Source organism: Arachis hypogaea, chromosome 13 (assembly GCF_003086295.3).
Source record: "Arachis hypogaea cultivar Tifrunner chromosome 13, arahy.Tifrunner.gnm2.J5K5, whole genome shotgun sequence".
NCBI classification, from domain to species: Eukaryota; Viridiplantae; Streptophyta; class Magnoliopsida; order Fabales; family Fabaceae; genus Arachis; species Arachis hypogaea.
Window position 1 is genome coordinate 985957 of NC_092048.1, and position 8579 is coordinate 994535.

The 8579-nt window shown below is 30.7% G+C and overlaps 1 long non-coding RNA gene across 1 annotated transcript; it reads right to left on the reverse strand.

Annotated features, from left to right (window-relative positions):
* Positions 1-5400: 5400 nt before the first annotated feature.
* Positions 5401-7125, reverse strand: LOC140178093 (uncharacterized). The gene is made up of 4 exons (XR_011870329.1): positions 6944-7125; positions 6794-6848; positions 6060-6118; positions 5401-5968 (listed from the first exon to the last, which is right to left on the reverse strand). It is a non-coding gene; the product is annotated as an uncharacterized lncRNA (long non-coding RNA).
* Positions 7126-8579: the final 1454 nt, after the last annotated feature.

An 8579-nucleotide genomic window follows, 5' to 3' on the forward strand; every position in this document is an offset into this window, starting at 1 on the left:
TAGAGAATTTAACAACTTCTGTTATACAACTCATATTTTATATATAGATTATTGTAAAATAAAAAATAAAATATAAAATATAAACAAAAATTAAGAAATAAAATTTTAAAAATAATTATTAACTCGTCATATTAAAATCAATAAATAAGAATACGTATAAATAGTAAATAAAAAATATTAAAATTATGACTCTTTGGTATACATATAAGATAATTTGAAATATATAACAAGACACGTAGTTTAAAATTTAGTAATATTAATTATAAAAATTTATTAATTATGGATATTATATGTATGAAATTATAGATGTTATGAGTATGAAATTATGGATGTTATTAATATGAAATTTTGGATGTTATTAATATAAAATTTTGGATGTTATGTGTACCTTACCTAACTATGAATGTTATGTGTATGAACTTATGGATGTTATGAGTAAATTTGCTAATTGAATAAATTAATTTAAGTATTTGATATTCTTTTTTCAAATCTAATTATAGTAAAATTTAAAAATATATGTAAATCAAAATAAATAATTTCACTTTGAAAAATATGAAACAAATTTATAAATTATCAATGATTTAAAAAATTATACGTTAATTTAAATGTATAATATCTTCAAAAAAAAATAAAACATGAATCATACTTTATTAGTGCATATATAAAATAATTTGAAATATATAAGAAAATATAGTTTAAAAATATATTAATTATAAAAATTATGTGTATAAATATATAGATGTTATATAATAAATAAAAAATATACTTTTGTTATTATAATATAAATTAAAAACCATAAATATAAATTATGTATATTCATTTAATAAGAATATAAATTGATAAGGTATGTATTTATAATATATTATATATTTAATATATATAATTAATGTTTTTATATATAGTAAATATTACAATAAAAACGGTAAGCGCATGAAAGAATACTAATTAAATTTAGTTCATCTAATTAAATAAAGTTAAAAATAAAAAATTTTGGCTGATTTTGTTTCCTTTGGTTGCTAAACTTTTTCCTTCTATTATATTAACAAGCATATGTTCCATTACCACCAATTGATGTATTAATAAAAAAGGCTTAGGTAATTACACATATCTTTAAGTAATGTCTTTGTAGCCAAATGCTGGCAGCGTAATGTTGAATAAGCACTAACATAATTTGGCTAATAAGATGTCTCTCATTGTTAAGCAGAGAATCATTTTCAATTACCTTTGTTTTGATTTGAAAAGGAATATTATTTTTACTTCATGTTATTTTATTTTTTTTAATTCTTTGTTAACCGTCTTTTCATTTATGTTTTGTTTGTTGAAACATGTGAGATGCTTGTACCTCAAAAGTACAATGGAGAGTGTAATCTGCGTATTTTAGATTGTTTAGATGTGGATAATTTGCATTAGCTAAGCTTCATGAGTTGTGGACATATTAGTGGGATGTTATGAAAATTATAGTTATGCTCCCGCTGGACAAGACCCCAACATGTATGAAAGCTATTCAGGATATGCAAATTACCGACCTCCTCAGCAGCAACAGCAACAAAGGGGATATAGTTAAGAAGCTAAACCCGGCTTCTATTTTTTTGTTGTCATTCTGTATTCTTATGATACTTATTTTCAGTTGCTTTTATGCTCATGAAAAATTAGTTAATTCTATTCCTTTTTTATTTTTCCTTTTTTTTTTCTTCTAGTTAGTTATCTATGGTTGCTATATTAATATTTATAGTTGTAAATATTTGTAAAATTTAAGAGAAGAAGACAAGTTAGAATACACAGGAATAGAGAAAAGACTAGTATCTTCACAATTATGTACTCTTCATCGCATTTATTGCTGCATCTTCTCAACCATCTCTCGTAGTTATTTTAGATTTTTAGACTCTAACCATAACTACTACTGATGCTGCAGATTCTGAGACTCTTATTATAACATTTCTTAGATTTTCACAAGTTGTATAAGAAAAAAGTAAAAAAAAAAGTAGAAAAGGTACTGAGAAGAGAGAAATTTTAGAGAAATATGAATCTATTATAGATAGAAAACAAGAATATATAAGTACTTTTACAATTCATTACGTTTTTTGACGTTTAACATTAAAGAGGACTAAATTAAAAAAAAATTATAGTATAAATATCTAATTCGATGAAATTATTGAGACTTACAAAATAATTAAACCTTGTTAGTATTTTGATTTAGTTACGAAGTGATCTATAATACCAATACCCATTTCATTTGTCAGGAAAAATATGCATTTTATAGAATAATACAAGTAAGTAACTAGCATTTATTCAAATATTTGATTTTTATTTTTTATGTTTTTGGGACTGGGGTATTTAATTTTCTGGTTCTTTATTATTATGTTGGTCTGACATATTTTTGTTAATATCCAAAATGTCCATAGCAGCCCAACAAACTATGATGAATTCAACTAGTAACAGCCTCACAGGAGACAGAAAATATTCCCACCAAATAGGAAAGAAACAAAAATTCTGAGGGGCCCAGTATTTTGAAGAAACAACTGAGTCTATTATCTAATATATATTACACTAACGGAAGAGTTTTAAGTATACCGAGAACATCGATATTCTAATTGTTTTAACCGTGGATCTGAATTATAAAAAATATATATAATATATATTAATTGAAATCAACGGTTAAAATAACTGGAACACCGGTGTTTCTCGATACACTTGAAATTTTTCTTACATTATATAAAAGGGCATTGAAAAAGCCCAACCTATTTCAGCCTAATCCAAGCAAAAGCAAGCAATACATGTTCACAGAAGAAAGTTTTCAGTACAAGACCCAAAAACCAAAAAAAAAGATAGATGTGATAAACAATTCAAATCAAGTCCAAAAAAAATCAATATAATCGTCATCACAAAAACCACCGCAACTTAATTGAAACCTGTAACTTTGTTATACGCACGAGACACTATGCTTCTTGAAATGTACGTTCTAATGTCATAAATAATATAAGGCAAGATCAAGATTCTACGATATCTACCATAGTTATCAGAACCGAACCGATAATCAATTCGGTCATATGATCGAATCACTAAATTATTGGTTCAACCGATAAATCACTAATTTATTCGGTTAATCTGATCATAACTAAAATAAAATTATATTAATAAAATTAAAATAATGCCTTAAAACTTAAAATACGAGTCTTACAAACATTAATAATCAAATATCAAGTTTTAAACATAACCAATAATCTAAAAAAAGAGTTAATAAACTAGCTTCTAATATAAAATATGTTCTCAATTTAAATCAACAAGAGCAAGTTAAAGATAACACAATCATTAAATCAAGTCTAAGGGGTGAGCTCAAAGTCGGCATTAACATCTTCATAGGACAAATTAGGAGCTTAATCAACATTTTTCTCATTTTGATTTGCATCCATATCTTCCATAGCATTGTTATTTGGTCCATCATTATCTTGGTCATCTTTCAAATTTAATTGATGTATATTTGTGTATTTTTGACAAATCAATATCAAGAATAATTCGTAATAGCAACTGACAATTAAAATATTTGAAAAATTTATCAAGATCATCCAAAATTGGTTGAATGGACATATTTGCCAAATCATTTCGTAGAGCATCAACCTCTTCAGGAGTTAAAAACGGCGGTGAATCTTCCAATATCCAATCTGAATAGTCATCAAATGTATCAAGACAAATTGGATCATAGCTTTGCTTTCTCATTAGATTCCTATGTTATCAAGTTATGTAATTACTAAACTAAAGATTAAATTTTAATGAACAATACTTTTTAAAATTAGATAAATAATTATAGAAGATACCTTAGTTGTAGCTTCAAAGATTTGCTTAAATCAGTTTTTAAGCAACACAGCAACCACCACTATTTCACCAAAGTTCATTGATTCAACTAACATCAACTCTAAACAAACCAGCAATAAAGTGAATAAACAACAACAGCACTAAAAAACCACAGTAAATACAATAATAGCAACCAGCAACAACTCTATACCGATTACCAAATACCAACACAGCAACCAGCAATAAACAACCCTAAAAAACTAAATACAACAGCAGCAACTACCAAATTCAAGAACAATTTTAACTAAAATTCGCCCAACTTCAACAACTACTCTAAAAAATCAAATTTATCCACCAGATTCCATAACAATAGCAACTAAAATATGCTCAGGTTCAACAAGTCTAAAAATCAAATACAACAGCAACTGACCTGAGGGAGCAGAGGCACTGAGGCAGAAGATGAATGCTTTCTGAGCTTTCTGACAACCACCACTTCCACCCAAATGACCCGAGGGAGCAGAGACTGAGAGTGACAGAGAGGTGAGGCCGCAGAATATGAACGCTTTCTGAGCTTTTTGATGAACACTTTCTGCCGCTGACGAGGTGAGGCCGAGACTGAGAGTGACGACGAAGTGAGGCCGAGACTGGGTGATGACAAAGTGACGAGGGTGAGGTCGTGAGGGTGAGGGTGAGGCCGTGAGGGACTGCCGATTGTATAGCTCGAACAACGGAGAGCCAACGGAGAGACGAGGTTCGCTGGGGCTTGGGGGGTATCGGCGGTTACATTGGCTCAAAGAGTCTCAGCCTCTCAGATGCCATTAGGGATTTGGAGGCAATGGGGGGAAGGGGGGATTAGCCTAGGGTCTTTCACAGTTGCAACGAGGGGGGGATGAATTGGAACGACGCCGTTTTCAACATTTAAAAAAAAAATTTCACCACCCGGATCGGGTCAAATCATCCGGTTGGGTCACCGATTTTCATAAAAACCCGTCGGGTCAAACCGGGTTCATTGTATTGCCGGTTCAACGAGTGGCTCGGTCCGATCAGGTGACCGGGTGATCGGATTTTCGGTCGAACCGGTCGGATCGAGCCGGGTTTGATAACTATGATGAGTAAATTCCCATAATAGTCCCTGAGATTTGCGTGAATACTCAATGTAGTCCTCAAGATCCCAATTTTCTCATTGTAGTCCTCCAGATAGAGCTCCGAGCACTCATAATGGTCCCTGGGCATATTTCTGGTGATGAGTCATCACCGGAGCGCTGACGTGGCCATATTTTGTCACGCTGGATGACTCCAACGGCTAGCTGAGCTGGCTCATTTCTAATTTATACCCATATTGGTCCCTCCTACTAAATTTAACCCTAAATCCCTAAATTTTCATAAAGTTTATCTCTTCTTCTTGTTCATCGCTCTCTTCTAGGCTCTTGCTCATTTCTTCTTCTCACCTTCCAATATGCAGAAAATATGTATTGGCCATTTACAATGTAATATGTATTTGTCTTCTCAGAGTAGTTTAGATCATCAATAGATGATATTATTGTTAACAACAGCAATGACATGAATGACAATTTAGTAACAGTGTTATATATAAAGAGAAATGTTATTAACAAGGAGGAAAGGATATTGCAATAGGCCTCGAGTTCTCAATAAAAAAGAAAAGCATAGCTCAACAATATTAGAAATATCCAAAAACAAATAAAACCAGTTGACAAAAGTTTTCTAGCCTAAAATCAGAATCTTGATGTAATTGAGCATGTCATTTCAGTAACGCCAAAGGTTATTGATAGTGACATGTGAATATTCAATTCTTTCTCCCTATCTTAATTATAATAAATAAATAAATAAATTCTATATGTTCTCAAATTTATTCAGTATACCAATTCTGAATTGCTTTTACAAACTTACTCTTCAAATATTTACTCTCTTTTTCTTTTTCTCTTTTAGCGTTAATATATTAAATATGTACCATTCACATCAAACTATCACGCTTCTTGTTTTAACATCAAAATTCATTGTTAATACATTAAATTCACAAATAGAGCAACTGTGCCGGATCAAGTAGCTACATAAAGTAAATATACCTTAATTTGGTTTAAGGCCGAGAACTTCAGACCAATCATATCCAAACCTTTACATATGTGGTGATAGGTTGCCTATGTTTCTTTGATGAAGAAGGCTATAGACAAATATAGTTAAAAACTCAGAATGAAATGACAGAAGCTAAACTACCAAATTAATCTTAGAAGAATCCAAAGAATAATACTTACAAGACCACACGATCACGATATTCATTGATTTGAATGTGAGATTGAACATAATAATGAACCTGCGGATCATACAAGATCAGGATACATAGTTAGAAGTCAAATAATGCCCCCAATAGACCAATGTTTCTCTTCCTTTCTCTAATAAATTTAACTTATAGATGCTTTGTCAAATGTGCTAAGCTCAACACCAATTGCAAAGACAGGAAGAATAACCAAATAAAAATTCATAGCCATTTGTTAAAGAATAATCCTTCAAGCATTGATTGAAACTTCAAAACTTGAAAATCAGATCTCAATTCATTCCTTTCCTACTAAATCAATACAAATTATAAATCTCACCAAAAAGCATGCAGGAGAATAATAGCATTAATTAGTTAACAACATGAATGAAACATTCAAAATTACTTTAATCATCATGACTCCAAATGGCTACACTAGACACAATCCACCGAAAAGGAACTAATAGAGAATAATTTACACAGTCACACAGTATAAAATGAATAATTCAAAATGTTAAAATCAGATCAGAATAAGTATCTAGAAACAATAGATAAAAAAAGATAAAAAAAATGGATTATCTAAAAGGTTCTCTGCAATGGCTCCTCAATTAAGCATAATTATAAAAAGCGAAAAAAAGCAATTTTTTAACATGAGCATAAAAAAAAGGGGGAAAAAGGTGAGACCCAGATGAGAAAAAAGAGCAAGGATTAAGTGAGAGATGAAAAAGGTGAGACCTTGATCCATGAGAGATTTGAGGTTGTTGAAGGCATTCTGGGAAACATCCCCATCCTGGAAAAATGAGAAAACCTCAACCACACTAACAACTTGCATATCATGAAGAATCAACACTATATTGAAAACCCAAAGTAAAAAGAAAATATTACTTTGAGTCTAATCACAAAGTCGAAACCTCGTGCTTCTAGTAGAGGAGGGGAAGAACGAAAAGAGTTTTCAGTTGGATTACTTCTTCTCTCAACTTTTTCAACCCAACAAATAGAATATTACGGTAGCGCCATTGATGAAGAGATGAAGATGAAATGAGAGGGTAGAAGAAGAAGTGACGAAGATGAAGTGTTTGTATTGGAGACAACTGTTTTTCTAAATAACATCTAAACGGCGTCGTTATTTGTACTCAAGGGCGCCAAACTAAAACAACGACGTTTTGGAGCCCTCCAGCATGGCAAAATGTCGCCACGTCAGCGCTCCGGTGATGAGTCATTACCAGAAATATGCTCAGGGACCATTATGAATACTCGGAGCTCTATCTGAAGGACTACAATAGAAAAATCAGGATCTTGAGAACTATATTGAGTATTCACGCGAATCTCAAAGACTATTATGGAGATTTACTCTAACTATGATATCTACTACCGAATATTTGTGCATGATTACTCAAAGTTAATTAACTAATAAGAATAAGAATAAACTATTAAATAGAGTATAGGGATTAGGGAACATAAAGCTGCATGCATTATATGCTCCCTGCTCCCTTTCCGATCCGATCGCCGCTTACAACACACACATCGTCAATTGAACAGACCAAGGTCCATCTTTCCAGTATTGATTTCTTATTTTATTTTATTTACTTTAAAACAAAGTTATTTGGCTTAAAAAATTGTTAGTCACCCAAGCCTTTTTATAAAGTATTCGAATTCAAAAATTTAGGAGAAAATGATTTTTTTATTTTATTTTTTCACATGATCTAACTACAGAGAACTAATGACAATTGGACGGAAGCAATCAGAGAAAGAAAAGGCATTATTGTTCAGCCGCAATACCGACCTAAGAAATTGTGATCACAATACACACTGTGATTAAAACGTGGCAAATTAAAATGCTCACTGCTGCACCACCCACGTAGCTCGTACCGTACTAGTTACTTTCAACTTTCAATATGAAGCTCGTGCATGATGAAGTGTTCGTACATATAAGGTAAGTTGTGCACTCGATCATATGTTAAAAGGTGCTTGTGTGTGTGTGGTGAATCCCAGTATAGTCCTCTTTAATCTTTATTGTGGCTGAGATCTGAGAATATCAATAACACTATTGACACCACAACTACTATATTATTTTGGCGTAGGTCCTCTCGTACTATTTTGTGATGAGTAGTGGTTTAGTACGAGGAAGAATGATAGGAGTGAGTAGATTTTGTGATTTGTAATTATTATTTAATTATTATTAATTTTTTAATAGTATAAGATTATATTTAATGGTATGAAATTATTTATTTTTTTTTGTTAGTTAAATACTAGCTAAATTTTAATAAAAGTACTGATTTTTAGACTTTTTCTTATTTTGAATATTGATGTTAACTAAATCTAAATGTATTTGTCAAAAATAATAAATTTTACTAGTTTTTAAATATTTTTTATATTAAAATCATGCATGATGCATGGTATGGAGATTTAACGAACGAGGTAGCATGGCTAGGTTAGGTTAGTTCTTTAATAATATTTAGAAGATAATAAAAATCAGTTTAAAATTATCTTATTTAGTATTCATTAATTATTGTTAGAATAA